Source organism: Schistocerca piceifrons, chromosome 7, assembly GCF_021461385.2.
Source record: "Schistocerca piceifrons isolate TAMUIC-IGC-003096 chromosome 7, iqSchPice1.1, whole genome shotgun sequence".
NCBI classification, from domain to species: Eukaryota; Metazoa; Arthropoda; class Insecta; order Orthoptera; family Acrididae; genus Schistocerca; species Schistocerca piceifrons.
This window is the reverse complement of record NC_060144.1, coordinates 406,158,791-406,177,039: the sequence shown is the minus strand read 5'-3', so window position 1 is coordinate 406,177,039 and position 18,249 is coordinate 406,158,791. Positions and strand designations below refer to the sequence as shown.

At 37.5% G+C, this 18,249-nt stretch overlaps 1 non-coding gene across 1 annotated transcript; it reads left to right on the top strand.

Annotated features, from left to right (window-relative positions):
• Positions 1-14,490: 14,490 nt before the first annotated feature.
• Positions 14,491-14,565, top strand: Trnas-cga. The gene has a single exon. It is a non-coding gene; the product is annotated as a tRNA-Ser (tRNA).
• The last annotated feature ends 3,684 nt before the right edge of the window (positions 14,566-18,249 follow it).

Genomic DNA, 18,249 nt, shown 5'->3' with positions numbered 1-18,249 from the left:
TTTGTTATGGTACCAATCAAATCAACAGGATAAAATGATTGATTGCAATGTTTGAGGGCAGTTTTAATTTAACAATGTGTATTGAAGTTTTTCAGAAATTTTGAACACAGTATTAGAGAAGTCTGTTGCATGCGCCACCAATTATTTATTAATATTTGATTTTGCATATAATCATCAAATGATGGCTTTTGGAAATTCCATGTTGTTATAAAGGCATAGTACACGTCACATTTGCACATAAAGGTTTAATACATAATGTACTTAACTGCAAAGATTAATACAACTCGCAATATTTTGTACTCTGTTTCACCCATATGCTACAAGATCTGTAGTGTCCATCCTTTTCTAACTGAAATTCATGTTGAGGAGTTCAGCCAAAAATAGATAAAACATAATGCTCCCCTCTCTTTGCTGATGTGCAGTGGCATGTACATGCTTTTAATCATTTTAATAAAGTCTTTATTTACTCAAAAGTCTCTTTTAGTGAATATTCACATTCATAGGTAGGCTCGTCAACTGTATTTTATTGATTCACTTTGAAATTGCGTGCACAGGATTTCTAAATGATAATCTGGAAATGAATTTAATCTGAAAATCAATTGGACTTCTTTACAAAATTCGGCAGATTATATTTCGCAAATAGTGAGAAAATCAAAATTGACGAAATGGTGATCAACACCGACTTTGTTAAAAAACACAGATCAATTCCATTTATGACAGGTGGCCTCATTTACATTTATTCAAAAACTGTGGGACTGAAGGGAAAGGTAACTTTAAATCAGTAACACATTTAAACCAACTTGATTACCATCTCAATAATATTAAACACTTGCACAAGGGATGACCTCCAAGACAGTACAAGAGTTTAATCAGCTTCACAGTCAGAGTGAGCCCAACTTTGATATTATTACCATTTTTGTAAACCAAAAACAAAGATTAATTATTGTGGTGTAATTACATGTACTTTAATTTTTTATTCTCTCTTTGGGTGTATTACCCTGATTACTGTTGTATGATATCTGTATTATGAAATATATATGTTGTATATGAAAAAAGGGATGCTATAGTACCACAGTGAGCTACTGACAGAATGCACTCTGTTACTTTTAATTTTGTACTTTGTCTATAATAACTGTTCTTATTCTTTTGTTATTACTATGTACATCATGTTATTTGCGTGTGACTCTAATGGGTTACAAAAGTGTGATAAGTCTATATACGTATACTGAGTACACAGTGAGATATTTATTTTTGATAAAGATATCGTGACAGGTTTCCTTGTATCCCAAACAGTATATCAACTTATTAGCTCTCTTTTGTACCAGCAATATTCTGTTCAAGTGCTCATCTGTGGCACATCCCTGCAACTCTACCCCATAACTTATAAATGGGAAAATCATCCTGTAGTACCCTGTTTTTAGCATTTTATTACATACAACTTTGAATAGTTGGCTAAGCAAGCACAATGCATGCTTATTTTCCTGCACACATAGTTAACATAGTTTTCTTCTTTACAATTGCCATCCTAATGCCGACCAAGGAATGTAGAGTTATCATTGTCTGTATACAGAATTTCACAAATATTTCCTAGACATCTGTGGCACAAATTGCTTACTTTCAACTCCAGTAATTGCGTTTTCCTAGCAAACAGAACACAGCATGTTATTGTGAACACAGAGAAATCTTCAAACATAAAAGTAACTTTGGACATGCCCCAAGAGTGTGTTATAGGACCATTACTTAGCACAAAATAAAAATAAATGACCTAGTAGATGATCTCAGACATTCCATGAGGCTTTTTGCAGAGATTCTGTTGTATACAAGGAAGTCACAATGCTAGAAAATTGTAGCAAAATGCAGGAAACCAGAAGACAATCAGTATTTGGTGGAGTGAATGGCAATTGACCCTCAACATAAAAAAAGTAACATATTGTTAATACATATACAGAGAGACCCTTTATTGTATGGTTACAAAATTGTAGAACAATCACTGGAAGCAGTTAATTCCATAAAATAGCTAGGAGTATGCATATGGAGTGATCTGAAGTGGAATGACCACATAAAATTAATTGTGATAAGGCAGATGCCAGACTGAGATTCATTGGAAGAATCCTCAGGAAATGTAGTCCAATAACAAAGGAGGCAGCTTAAAATTTCTCTTCAATATGGCTTATGTACCTGACAGGAGCGATAGATAAAATAGAGAAGGTCCAAAGAACAGCACATTTTATTAAAGGTTCATTTAGTAAGCACCAAAGTGTTATGGAGGCACTCAAGCTGTTCCAGTGACAGATGCTGCAAAAGAGGTACAGTCTACCGTTAAAATTTGGAGAGTGTGCATTCCTAGAAGAGTCAACCAATATGTTGCTTCCTCCTACATGTATCTTGCAAAAAGGCCATCAACATAAAATTAGAGAGATTTGAGCCTACATGGAGGCTTACCAGCAATCGTTCTTCCCACAAACCATATATGGCTGGAACAGGGAAAGGGGGAAGTAACACTGATACACAAAATACCCTGTGCCACACACTGTAAGGTGGCTTGCAGAGTATAGATGTACTCACCAAGTGACAACAGAACACACACATAAAAACGGTTGCAAAGGAAGCTTTTGGAGCCGGTGGCTTCTTCTTCAGGCAGAAGGGTTGAATGGTGTGTGTGTGTGTGTGTGTGTGTGTGTGTGTGTGTGTGTGTGTGTGTGTGTGTATTTGCATTATGTTTCACTTACATTTTCTTTTTCTTATCTTCATCACTGTCAAACAATGTGACAGATGTGTATAGTGTTGCAGAACTTTTTAACAAACATTTTATAACTGTTACTGAAAAGATGGGGTTGTCAGGTTCGGTAGATGCTGCTATGGATTACCTTAGACCAGACATTTCAAGTAATTTCCATAATATGAATTTGACCCTCACTACCCCAACAGAAATAATGTCCATCATAAAATCTTTAAAATCAAAAACATCTAGTGGGTATGATGAAATATCAACAAAGTTAATTAAAGAATGTGATTCTGAGCTAAGTAACATATTAAGCTATCTGTGTAACCAGTCGTTTATCAGTGGAATATTTCCTGAATGGCTGAAATATGCTGAAGTTAAGCCACTGTTTAAGAAGGGAGATAAAGAAATAGCATCAAATTTCCGTCCAATTTCACTGTTACCAGCATTCTCAAAAATTTTCGAAAAAGTAATGTACCGTCGTCTTTATAACCATCTTATCTCAAATAACATACTGTCAAAGTCACAGTTTGGATTTCTAAAAGGTTCTGATATTGAGAAGGCTATCTTCACTTACAGTGAAAATGTGCTTAATTCATTAGACAAAAAATTGCAGGCAACTGGTATATTTTGTGATCTATCAAAGGCATTTGACTGTGTAAATCACAATATCCTTTTAAGTAAACTAGAATATTATAGTGTAACAGGAAATGCTGCAAAATGGTTCAAATCTTATATCTCTGGCAGGAAACAAAGGGTGTTATTAGGAAAGAGCTTGATACATGTCTATCAGGCATCATCCAACTGGGAACTAATTACATGTGGGGTCCCACAAGGTTCCATTTTGGGGCCCTTACTTTTTCTTGTGTATATCAATGACCTTTCATCAGTAACATTACCAGATGCCAAGTTTGTTTTGTTTGCCGATGATACAAACATTGCAATAAATAGCAAATCAAGTGTAGTCTTAGAAAGATCAGCCAATAAAATATTTGTGGACATTAATCACTGGTTCCTAGCCAATTCTTTGTCACTAAACTTTGAAAAAACACACTACATGCAGTTCAGAACTTGTAAGGGGTGTCCCAAGAGTATATGTCTAACATATGATGACAAGAAGATAGAAGAAGTGGACAGTGTTAAATTCTTGGGATTACAGCTTGATAATAAATTCAATTGGGAGGAGCACACCACAGAACTGCTGAAGCGTCTTAACAAATCTCTGTTTGCAATGCGAATTTTGTCAGACGTAGGGGATATAAAAATGAAAAAGCTGGCATACTATGCTTACTTTCATTCCATAATGTCATATGGGATTATTTTTTGGGGTAATTCATCAAGCCAAGCTAAAGTTTTCCGGGCACAAAAACGTGCAGTAAGAATTATATGTGGTGTGAACTCAAGAACATCCTGCAGAAGCCTGTTTAGGGAACTAGGGATACTAACTACAGCTTCCCAGTATATTTATTCCTTAATGAAATTTGTCATTAAAAATATATCACTTTTTCAAACCAACAGCTCAATTCATGGAATCAATACTAGAAATAAGAATAATCTTCACAAGAATTTAAAGTCACTTAGTCTTGTACAAAAAGGTGTGCATTATTCAGGAACACACATTTTCAATAACTTGCCAGCAGCCATAAAAAGCTTAACAACCAATGAAATTCAGTTTAAGAGAAGCCTAAAGGATTTATTGGTGGCCAACTCCCTCTACTCCATTGATGAATTTCTTAGTAAAACCAACTGATTTGTATATAAGTACAACATAACTTCTGCACAATTTCAGTGCAGTAATGTGTTCACTGAAAATTTGTGTGTGTGTGTGTAAGTATAATCTAACTTCTGCACCATTTCAGTGCAGTAATGTGTTCATTGTAAATAAGTATTACAGTAGTTGTATTACATGTTTATTACCTTATAAATAAATAAAAAACGTTTTTTATTTTAAATTCAGTGCATTAGTATTTGTAAAATGACTCTTAGTGTTCATTAAAAATGACGATCATTCCACTTGGGAACTGTGGAATGGTACATTAGCTTATTTGTTTTAGTTGTAAATATTTGTCATGTATTGTTGTTTTTCTGACATGTTCCACATCCAGGAGGACCTCCTCACTACGGATCAATTGGAATGAAAGTAAATCTAATCTAATCTAATCTAACTGTCACTGTTTACAGCAGTAAACAGTGAAACTGGGACAGTGACAGCTCAATATATAGTGTTTGACAGTGTGTTCACTTACATTTGTAGGTGAAACATAATTTAAACAAACACAAACACACACACACACACACACACACACACACAATTAATTAATGTCCTTTTGTGACCTCCTTCAGTCTCGGGAATAGAAAGAAGTTGCAGAAGACCATGCCTGGCAGAGAGAGTGGCTGAGGCAACGTAACAGTTCTGTTTCTTGCTGAAAAATCATGAATAAGCATTAAGTTGTGATTGGTAGCATTATTGTGATACACTTTCCATGAGATTTTGCCGCAGTTCCGGTCATTTTCTTTGCATTGCATCACATAAATGGAGTATAACTTCCTGGTAGTATTCCTTATTGACTGTATGACTGGCAGGAACTCATGATGCACTATCCCATTGTAAACAAAGAAAACAGTGAGAAGAACTTTCACATATGCTCAAACCTGAAGATGCTGCAACAGCAGTGAAACATTTTTGGGTTAAAAAACAAAATTGTTTTTTGCTAAAGGTGACCCTATCCAAAAACATATGTACTGTTAAAGCAAACAGGGGAAAAAAAGAGCTTCAACCCTAAGATGATTAGAATCATGAGTTTTTCTTCAGCATTGTTCTTTAGTACTCTTGATAACTTAAAATTTATTGGGATTTTACTGTCATCACCATGTTGCCCTCTGAAGAAATTTGTTGATATACAAGGTGTGATCAAAAAGTAACAGAAATTTTTTAATTTTGTGGGCTTTATCCAAAAGGATGGATCAAAGAATTTGCATCAAATTTTGCTTGAAAAATGGAGTAAAGTGCAGCACCACATTCGAAATGTTGACTGTGGCTTTTGGAGAATCTACTATGAGTAAGACAAAAGTTTCTGAGTGGTACAAATGTTTCAGAGGGTAAAGGAGACACTGAAGATGATGACTGCTCTGGCCATCCTACATCATTTGCTGATGACAATGTGGAAGCAGCAAAGAAAATGGTTGTGGAAAATCACTGAATCACCAGCAGAGAGGTTGCTGATGATGTTAACGTATCCATTGGCTCAGGCCAAGCAATTTTTTGGATGTTTTGGGCATGAGATGTGTAGGAGCAAAGTTTGTTACAAAATTTTTGAATTTCATCCAAAAACTGCATTGCACAGATATCACTCAGGAGCTTCTGAATGAAGGCAACAATGATCCAGAACCTCTAAAGAAGATTATAACAGATGATGAAACAACGGTACATGGATATGGTGATGAAACAAGGCTCAATCATCTCTGTGGAAACTGCCTGAAAAGCCAAGTGCTCCCATAACAACTCAATGCTTATTCGTGATTTTTCGGTAAGAAACAGAACTACTACGTTGCCTCAGCCACTGTATCTGCCAGACATGGTCTTCTGCAACTTCTTTCCATTCCCAAGGCTGAAGAAGGCCACGAAAGGACATTAATTTGGCATCACTGATGAGGTACAAAACAGAATTGCTGAAGGAGCTGAACACCATAATGAAGAGTGAGTTCCAGAAGTGCTTCCAACATTGGAAAATGAGCAGGCACAAGTGTATTGTATCTGAGACAGATTTCTTTGAAGGGAAGAATGTTGATGATGATGAATAAATAAAGATTCTGTAAGAAAAACAAAAATTCCTGTTACTTTTTGATCACATCTCGTATATCAAGATGATGTAAGCTTCTCATGGAGAAAAACAAGGGTCTGGCTAAAATACCTTAAAAATAGATTAAAAACAGTCTTGACTGCAATAAAATGTTTATTTGCAAGGGTTATCAGTGTTGATCAGAATGTGACCATCTTCAGATCATTTGCACCATGGTGATGAATGGAGTAGGTGGTGTAGTGTAATGTGGGTTATTCATGAGGATGACGTATGCTCCAGTGAGGACACTCAAGCTGGCAAAAGATGGCCATGTATCTTACAAACATTTCATCTAGTGGGAACAAATTACTGGGTGTTCTGTGATCTTTGCAAATGGTGCGTATGCTGTGACGTAACATAACAGGGACAAGGAGTGATGTGGCAAGTGCAGCAGTACTTGTTGGATGTGGTTGTTTATGCCTTGGTGACACCCCTTGAAGGTGTCATGGCCACCTCAGAGAAAACAGACATGCTACAATGTAAACACCCAAGACAAATGAAGATTGTAAATCTTAGATCTGAAGTCGAGTTTGATGTGGTTGAATGTATTAATCAATGTTTTTGCATTTATTAGTTACTGATATTTGGATCTATCTTCACAATTGATGTAAGTAGTTGGAACAATACAGAAGATTTTCGTTGAAAACAACTTCATCATTCAGTGGTTGGAAGTAGTATGAAACACTTACAGCATCACCCTGCGTGGATACAAAGTCAAGAAGAATAAGTTTGTGCATTGCTGTGGTTCAGAGAAGCCCGACCATGAGAAGAAAACTAAAACGGGGCTGTATTGGAAAAAGAACAATCAAATGTAACTTAGACCATGTCACACTGACAGATCCACCATGCAGTGTTCCCTACTCATGGTGTTACAGCCAAGACACCACATACACATACATGGGAGGAAATGCAGCATTGTGACTCCATGAATGTCAACTGCTTGGGCAGTTGACATTTGTGGAGTCACATATGCTGCTTTGTTCACTGCCTGCCAACATGGTGTAAATGGTCTGAAGATGGTCATGTTCTGACTGTAAACGGTAACCAATATTTTATTGGAGTCAAGACAGTTTTTAATCCATTTTTAAAATATGATGTAAGAGAACTGGGCCCAGCAGACTCTCTTGGGGGACTCAAATCTTTAACTTATTCTGGGTTCGAAAGACGTTTCATGGTATGACTAAAGATCGTTCGTGAGACTTCCATCCACTGAACTCTGTTTTTTTAGGTAGAAATGAAACCACTTATTTATTATGTTCCTTATTTCTAGTGCATCCAGATATTTATCAGTATTTTGTGGTCCACTATATCAAAAGCTTTGGTGAAGTCAAGAAAAATCTCTGTAACTTGATATCCTTTGTCTACTACTTCTAGAACAGCATTTATAAATTGAGTTATAATTAATCCTGTGCTTTTTTACCAGATCTCATGCCACCTTGTAACATGATATAGTAAAACTGTTCACAATTTCTGCACATGCTACCAGCATGACACAGATTTTGTATGCACATGTTTGCCATTGATCCAGTCAACACAATTAAGGAATTTCCACTGACTCCATAACTGGTTAACTATGGACTACAGCTGCTCATCTTTGGGAGGAACTACATATAATATGCAGTTGCTCCCAATTTGCCTTTTATGTACCTTAAACTACTCTTACAACAGCTATATCTGAGCTTCTATTGCCTTGAACAAACATCCTGTCTGTTTGCAGTTTTTTGGGCCCACTGCATGGTACATGTCTTTTAGGGACATTATGTAATTACAATTTCAAAAATGCTGCTAAGTTGGATCATTTTATTCATAACAATAGACTATTTCGGCAAATTTTCACCATCAGATTATCTGTACACAGTTTTGGTACAGCATTTCTAACATTATAGGTAAACATTAATTAGTAAACATTACTATAAAATTGGTTACATACTTCAGATGAATTTGAGATCCATACATTATTGTGCTTCTGTCTCTGTCTCTATGTTTTAATTACACTCCATTAATGTTCTTGGAGTAACAATGGTTGGTTATACTAGCTATGACTTGTTGACAATATTATGAAAAGAATAGCTGCCAGTCACTGTATAGCAGAGATGATGAGTTGCAGATGGGCACAACAGAATGACTGTCGAAACAAGTAAGCTTTTGACCAAAAAGGCCTTCATCAGAATTTTACACACACACACACACACACACACACACACACACAGGAGTGCACGCACAACTGCAACTCACATACACATGACCATAGTCTCTGGCTGCCAAGACCTGGCCTCGCGCGCGCGCACGCGTGTGTGTGTGTGTGTGTGTGTGTGTGTGTGTGTGTGTGTGTTTTCCAATTCCAATGAAGGCCTGTTTGGCTGAAAGTTTACTTGTTTGACAGTTTTTCTGTTGTGCTTATCTGCGACTTAGCATCTCTGCTGTATGGTGAGTAGCAACTACCTTTTTCATAATATTATCATTATTCCATCCCGGATTTTCCATTGTTAGATATGACTTGTTATCTGTTATAATATTCAGATTGTCTTCCTTTTCCTTGAGAGCAATAATTATGTGACAGCTTATTTGACAGATTTACTAGTGACAGTGTATGGTTACAATCACGTTTTGTTTAACATGCTGTAATTTTGGTACATCTGTCGAATAAGCAGTCGCATAATTATCGCTCTAAAGAAAAGGAAGACAGTCTGAAAATTATATCAGATAACAAGTCATATCTACTATAACCAACCATTATTGCTTCAAGAACCATGTTGTTGTTGTTCTTGTTGTTGTTGCAGTCTTCAGTCCTGAGACTGGTTTGATGCAGCTCTCCATGCTACTCTATCCTGTGCAAGTTTCTTCATCTCCCAGTACCTACTGCAATCTACATCCTTCTGTATCTGTTTAGTTTATTCATCTCTTGGTCTCCCTCTATGATTTTTACCCTCCATGCTGCCCTCCAATACTAAATTGGTGATCCCTTGATGCCTCAGAACATGTCCTACCAACCATCCCTTCTTCTAGTCAAGTACAGAACCATGATTATGTATGGATGTTGAACCCATCTGACATATGTAACAAATTTTAAGCATTTAAATATGTCTGCTTGTGTCTGTATATGTGTGGATGGATATGTGTGTGTGCGAGTGTGTACCTGTCCTTTTTTCCCCCAAGGTAAGTCTTTCCGCTCCCGGGATTGGAATGACTCCTTACCCTCTCCCTTAAAACCTACATCCTTTCGTCTTTCCCTCTCCTTCCCCTCTTTCCTGATGAGGCAACAGTTTGTTGTGAAAGCTTGAATTTTGTGTGTGTGTTTGTGTTTGTTTGTGTGTCTATCGACCTGCCAGCGCTTTCGTTCGGTAAGTCACATCATCTTTGTTTTTAGATAAATTTTATAATAATGTTTTTTAATCAATAGTCTTTTTCCCAAAATTATGTACCATTTACTTACAGATAACCTGATGAAATATGCCTAATGTAACAACAGTACTTTGCCATCATTTCACCACCACACCCAGTCTTTTGATTTCTCTCCTTTCCGCTACCTACACCCCCCCCACCCTGCCCTCTGTCTAAACTACAGCACTTCACTGCCCACCATATGAACCCTCCCCCTCCCCCTCCCCACCCTAGCCTCCTCCTTACCACCCCCCCCCCCCCCCCCCAGTCACCACTCCCATCATGCAATGATGCTGCTGCTCACAGTGTAGTTTCAGTTGTCTGAGACTGCAGATGTGTGTGCAAGTTGCGTTTGTGTGTGTGTGTGTGTGTGTGTGTGTGTGTGTGTGTGTGTGTGTGCACATTTGTATGTATGTCTATTGCTGATAAAGGCCTTAATGGCCGAAAGCTATAATTGTGTGAATCTCTTTGTTACGCCTATCGCGACTCAGCATCTCCGCTACATGGTGAGTAGCAACTTTCCTTCTCTAATATTGTTACATTCCATCCTGGAGTTTCCATTGTTTGATATCTCCTCTTTGTGGTGAATAGCAATCTATTCTTTCTTTTTATTGTTAATTTCACTTACTTCAGAGTGACAGTTAGCTGCTCCATGGTGACACTGTCCCCTGAATTCCACATTTTGGTGAATGATGGCTCTACAATATTCGAAATGTAGTAAACTTCTGGATGCATCCTGTAATAATCAGAGGATTGTAAGTATAAATCTGCAAATCATGCAGATGACGGAAATCTCCCATTGACTTTGTTCTGTTACAGATTCGTATCTGACAGCTCATGAGGTAGGGGCTCTCCAAAATGTACATTTCAAAAAAATCACTGAAGAACTGCAAAAACCGGTAGACTACACAGCTCACTGATCTGTGTAGCAAAAGCGTGGACTGATAGTAATAAGAAGTCACTTGCAATTGACAACACCAACCACGTATAGTTGCCCGATTCATAATCAGGTATAGTTGTCTAACACTTCGCTTCCAGTGGACTACCAGTCTTGTAACTCTGTAATAGAATTGATCCAAAAATTAGCGAAATTCTGTCTTGTTTACATGCTTTTCAATGACTCAGCACTCCTACTGTTTGGTGAGTTGTTACCTTTAGTCCTTAAACAATTTACATTACACACCAGGACTTTTCATTACCATTTTCATACATCTTTATTAATTTCCATGCCTCAATGGAAGATGAAAAATCATAAGGTCTTTGAAAACTGATTAATTCAAGAATACAGTGGATATCAGAATCGCAAAGATCCCAAAACGACCATGAACATATTACTAAGTGAATATAATCCTCAAACTGGGTGCGGGGGTTAAGTATAGGAATATTGTTGGAAGCTACCCAGTTCTTCATATACCTAATTTCCCCTCCAATTTGATCATTATATCACCAGTAAGAAGTTTGTTGGTATTTTGGTACCTTCACCAATCAGATATCCATCCTTTTCTAGAATTAATAAGTTTTTGAAGGTCAACAAAAATGGAAAATGACTTATGGAATTAAGACATTTTTGAGGGCCATCTTCTGCAGCAGCTGTTAACATCTGTCATTATAGGTTATCTGTCTTGAGCTGACTGAAATGTAATGTAATTTATTCAATTATGTAATGTATTGAATTATGTAATCTAATGTATTGAATTATATGAAAACTATAATTATCAACTAATCTCATCCACAATCATCACCCATTCAGAAAGCAGACAACATCATAATCACGCAACGCAGCAATAGGAGAGTTCCAAATAGAGCATGTTGACATTGTCAAAGACACAGCCCAGAAACAATGAATGTCAGAGTCTAAAAGATTTGACCATTAAGTTTCAGTAATAAAGTTCAGACCTACTCTTAACAGAGAGAGCAGCACAACAGCTATGTCCTGAGGCAACACCAAGAAACTAAAAGCAAAATAAACTGAATTGAAACCCTTAGTCTAGATAAAGAACCCAATAGGAAAGACTTCAAAAATACGAAAAGGCTACAAAAGAAATGCCAGGAATCAAAAAGAGAAAGAACGTATGTGCAGATACTGTGAAGTGGCATTGAAGGATCATTTAACTGCTTGGAAAAAATACCATATGTCCAACAAGAAAAAAGTCTGAGATGTATATAACCCAAGGAGCAAAACAGCAAATCAAATGTGTAGTGAGAAGTGGAAATTTGGAAATGATAGTTTGAATCTATCTTGTCCAATAGTTCAATGAAATGAGTCCCAGAAATAGAAATTTTTAAAAGGGACACAACCCACCCACCTTCCTCTATTTTTAAAGGAAAGATGGAACATTAGCAACAGCCAGTGAAGGAAACATTGAAATTCTTGCTGAATTAAGAAATTTATAAGTTGTGAAAATCAGTTGATCCACTCAGAACTAATAACCAGGAAATCAAAATCAGCTGTCTCCTTGCCCATGTAGCCATGAGATCAAATGCAATACCCAGACTAAAAAACGAGGCTGCAGAATTATGGAAGCTTGCATCTGAATAAGGAATAGATGTTTCACATCTCACAGAAAACATGGGAGAAATAACTACATGATGACGGGAAATTACCCTTGATTCAATGTTTGTATACGAAAAGAAAAAGTAGAGTTGAATAATTACCACAGCAACTCATTATTGCCAGTAGCGAACAAGATTACTGCCACTGCCCATCTGAAAAGCAACTAGAACAACAAGTTAAACATAAATTGGAATAATGTAAAGGATGATTCTGGAAAGGTCAGCTGACAGTAGGAAAAAGAAACTGAATCTGAAAAAATTAATATGATATTATTGCTGAAGCTGAGAGAGCGAGAGCAAGAGAGAGAGAATGTGTATATATATCCCAGCAGATCTTAAAAAGGCATATGACCATTGACCATAATGGGCTACCATACTGGCAAAAATTGGAGTTGGTGAAAAACTGTCAAGGATTATAAATAACAGTCCTACCATGAAACAAAAATTAAAATTTCAAGGATGTTTCTCTAGACCCTTTGAAATCAAAAATGTATGTCAACAGGGAGAGGAACTCTGACCATTCATAATGTGATATATTTTTCTGATGTTGATGTATAACATTACGTATGCTGCTGAACTGTTATATCTTCTCATTATCATCAGGTGCTCTCCACTGTCATGAAGCATCAGGGTGACTGACTACCTTCACTTCACATATGCTGATTACCTCCTCATTCTGCCTTTCAGCAGTCCTGGCTTTGGTGTTATCTACTCTGTTCATGACTGGTGCTCCTTGCCTGCCTGAGGTGTTCCACTCTTCTCCTGCCCTGTATTAGTGCTGTCACATTAAATAGTGCATGGGTTTCTGTGTTTTCCTTCTGTAACTTCCACATTCAAACATAGGTCTATTTTTTTACCACCTCATTTTGAAAAATAATAAATGTGCTCTCTTCCTTGCTAAGTGTCCACATCTCGGCCCTATATGTTAAGACCAATCATAGTCATAGTGTGTAAATTTGGAGTTTTAATATTCTTCTTAGCAGTGACTAGTTTACTCATTACAAACTTGCATCTCTCTGTTATTATGCCAATTAACATGCTTCCCTAGATATATGAAGGACCAAGTCGTCTTAAATGGCAAGCTTCACATCACCAATGTACCCTCCACTTTTTTTATCTTCTATTATTGCTATCATAGTCAGTTCTTTTCTGTTTGTTGCTCTTTAAACCCACTTCTTGACTAGCTGTCCTTTTTAGTTTGTCTTACCCTTATGCTACAAGAACAAGAATATTGGCAGAGACTGAGAATTTCACCTCATAACCCATTGCTCACATGTACCAACTGAAGCTGTTATTTTTCAAGCCTTTTCCCAACACGAGACTAATCAGGTTGGAGGAGATGCAATTTCCTTATTTCACAGCTCTCTCCATAGTGAAACATTCGGCTTCCCTAAGTTTACCCTTCTCTTTAAACCTTAGGTTCCTCAGTGTACGTACTAGACCGTATGGTCAGTTTCAAATAAAGTCCTGGTTATCTAGTTGTCTTCCACAAGCTTTCTCATTTTACACTGTTACATGCTTTCTTGAAATCTATAAATAGACTGTATACCTTCTTACCAAATTCCCAAATATTATGTCATTTGTTGGAGTATTAATATATGAAACTTCCTGGCAGATTAAAACTGTGTGCCGGGCCGAGACTCGAATTCGGGACCTTTGCCTTTCGCGGGCAAGTTCTCTACCAACTGAGCTACCCAAGCACGACTCACGCCCTGTCCTCACAGCTTTACTTCTGCCAGTACCTCGTCTACTACCTTCCAAACTTAACAGAAGCTCTTCTGCGAACCTTGCAGAACTAGCACTCCTGAAAGAAAGGATATTGCGGAGACATGGCTTAGCCACAGCCTGGGGGATGTTTCCAGAATGAGATTTTCACTCTGCAGTGGAGTGTGCGCTGATATGAAACTTCCTGGCAGATTAAAACTGTGTGCCAGGCCGAGACTCGAACTCGCAACCGTTGCCTTTCGCAGGCTGTGAGGACGGGGCGTGAGTCGTGCTTGGGTAGCTCAGTTGGTAGGGCACTTGCCCGCGAAAGGCAGAGGTCCCGAGTTCGAGTCTCGGCCCGAAACACAGTTTTAATCTGCCAGGAAGTTTCATATCAGTGCACACTCCGCTGCAGAGTGAAAATCTCATTCTATAAATATATGGTCTGTCACTAACATGACTTCAGAAAGGTGGTCTGGTGTTATTCAAAGTTTACCCCTGTATAAAGAAATGGTTTTTGTAGGAGAGTGTGCACCAATATCTTAGGGTGATTATCTCCATCCCACTTCCCCACCCCAACCCCCCTCTTTCCCTGTAATTCTCTCATATTTGGGTCTTCTCCCTTTCGTATATATTTGATATACTATTTCTTCTTCACATTCATCCAGCATTTTTTTCAGTCTTTCAAACCTGGAGAATCAAACCATACAGTGCTTTTCTGCACACACCAACTTGTTCTAGTACTACTGCAATGCTGTCAGTTCCTGATGTTTTATTGTTCTTCATTTGCCACAACATTGTCCACTTCTCTTACTATATGCTCTTACAATTTTGGTTCATGTCATTTATAGGTCCCACATGTATGTCTACATACATACTCCGCAAGCCACCGTATGGTGCATGGCGAAGGGTACGTTTTACCACTACTAGTTATTTTCCTTTTAGTTCCACTCATAAATAGTGAGGGAAAAATGACTGTCTATATGCCTCCATAACAATCCTAATTACTCTTATGTTCGTAGACATTATGCAAAATGTACGTTGACAGCAGTAAGACTGCTCCACAGTCAGCTTCAAATGGTTCTCTAATTTTCTCAATATCGTTCTTCGAAAAGAACATTGCCTTCCCTTCAGGGATCCCCATTCGAGTTCCAGAAGGGTCTCTGTAATACTTGTGTGCCAATTGAACCCAATGGTACAAAATCTGGCAGCCTACTCCTGAATTTCTTTGATGTCTTCCTTTAATCTGACCTCGTGTAGATCCCAAACATTCAAGCACTACTTAAGACTGGGTCGTACTAGTGTTCTATATGCAGTCTCAGGTGAACTACGCTTTCCAAAACTTCCTTAAAGTAGCACACTACTAATGCTGTATTCGAACATTGAGGAATTTTTTCTAACTCAACTGCATTAGCTTACATTTTTGTATATTTAGGGCTAGCTGCCATTTATCATACCAACTAGAAATTTTGTCCAAGTGATCTTGTATCCTCCTACAGTCACTCATTGACACCTTTCCATGCACTACAGCATTATCAGCAAAAAGCCACAGATTGCTGTTCACTTTGTCCATCATGTATATAGAGAATGAAAGTGGTCCTATCACACTCCCCTGGGGCACTAGGATGAAATACTGACTCCTATCACTTAAGAAGCCTTCGAGCCACTCACTTATCTGGGAAGCTATTCTGAATGCTCGTACCTTCATTAACAGCTTGCAGTGGGGCATACTCTTTGGTAATCTAGGAATATGTAATATGCCTGTTGCACTTCATCCACAGTTCACAAGGTATCATGTGAGAAAAGGGATAGTAGAGTTTTGCATGAGCAAAGCTTTCTAAAACTGATGGTTTTTACACAAGCTTTTCCTTCTCAAGGAACTTTATTATATTTAAACTGAGAATATGTTCAAGAAGTCTCCAGCAAACCAAAGTTAAGGACATTGGTCTGTAATTTTGCAGTTCAGTTCTTTTATCCTCCTTATATACAGGAGTCACCTGTGCTTTTCTCCAATCACTTGGTACTTTATGCTGGATGAGAGATTAATGATGAATGAAAGCTAAGTAAGGGGCCAATGCTGTAGAGTACTCTTTGTAAAGCAGAATTAGGATTTCATCTGGGTGTGGTGATTTGTTTGTTTTCAGCACTGTTTCCCTATGCCAGGGATGCCTATTACTACGTCTTCCATATGGGAGTCTGTGCGCTGATCAAATGATGATATGTTTGTAAGACCTCCCTGCGTGAACGATTTCTTAAACTTTAAATTTAAAACTTCAGCTTTCCTTTTCCTATCTTCTATTGCCACTCCAGATTCATCTAGCTGCTCAAGACCAATTTTTCAGAAAATGTATTCAAAAGTATGCAATGAATATATGGATGTCCCATTCTATATTTGGTAGTTTAAAGTCATGTCCAACTAATATTGCATGACCTGGGTATTTCTACACTACTAAATATAGTCTTTCTTTGTGAATGATTTGAAAACTGTCAATGGTGGAATGAAATGGTTTGTAGAAACATCTAGTGATTAACTTGATTTCATCTAGACCTGTTTTACACATACAGGTAACTTCACAGTTGCACTCAAAAAGCGACCTTATTAGAGACAGCACTTTCGTCAACTGAAATGACCATTCCCCCTGCAATGATTAGTAATATGTCTTTCTCATAGATGTTCCAGGACTCGTTAAATATTTTCCATCATCTTGTTTTCTAGGAAACATTCAGTAACCCTTCCACAATTTTGTATTTTCTTCTTGGATGGTCTCCAAGCCACTTTATAATAGTTTCCATCATTGTGATTTGTGGTCTATACTTTGTTTTGAACAACCTTTTACACCTGTAGAATAATATTATTTTTACTTCTGTCTCCCACAGCCTTTTTTCATTGCTTGTTGGTGAAATGCTTCTTTTCTCTTCATATTACCTGTCTGGTTTCCCTTGCTGCTTTGATGTATTTCACTGAAGCTATTTCCCTCCCTTGGCTTTCCACCTTACATGCTACTTTAGTTTACTACCGATTTTAGGTTTTCCTAACAGTTTTTCTTCCCTTCATATTTTCTTATACATTTTCTTCTAGTTCCTCCAGGATTTAAAATTGGATCTTTAACATTAACTGGTATTTACTTCCTCTCCTCTATTTCGCTGTATATTACATCTATGTTTCTTTTGCTGTGCTAGCTCTTCTTTTGTTTGCTTTAGTTACAACCAAGTTGTGATCACTTCCAATGTCTGCTCCTTGATTCCAGTTTCAAGCCTTGACTGCACCAATAGAGGGTCAATCTAATTTGTATTCCTCTCTCCAAAACAATCTACGTTACTAAATATACATTTTTGGATGGGAATATTGTACTGGTTATCTCCAAAATTCTTTGCTGTAGCAAATACAATCAGTCTTACCTCACATACCCTTTGTGTAAGGTATATAAGTCTACTAACCGATCTGTTTGCAAGTTCTCCATTGACTTTCTCATTTGCATCTTCCGTTACCATCTTCATGTTGAATTGTGGCGTCCTGCCACATACTTGTTCCACCATTTCATAAAAATAATCCTGTTCTTCTGTAAAGACATTTACAATGAGGATGGATACTTTCTTCAACTGCCCTTTGATTTTAATGTAGCAGAGTTTTTCAGTGACTACTTCAAATTTAAGTACAGCATGCACTGTTGTACTGTCGGTTGCCATAACCGTCCCTCATTGTTCTTTCTTTTTTTCCAGTTCCTCTTTGGAAGATGGGGTAGTTCTTTCCCTTTTGTGCATCTTCCTCTTCTATCTGACCTTTTGCAAGGTGACCACATAAAAACTGTATTCCCAAAATTTGTTTCAGACACCTCGTACATTCAACATTTGAACTTTCCCTCTCCCAAGCCATAAATTTTTGTATAATAATCCTTCTCCACTGGAATGTCTGTCAACATATGATTTCATTTTTGAGGTTTGTTTCGAATTTTTCACGATTTCTCTCTTCGACAGAGTGGATTGTGGTTCCAACATCTTAACACCAAACCCAGAGGACCAGAACACAAACTAGCTTCACTCCACCTTAAT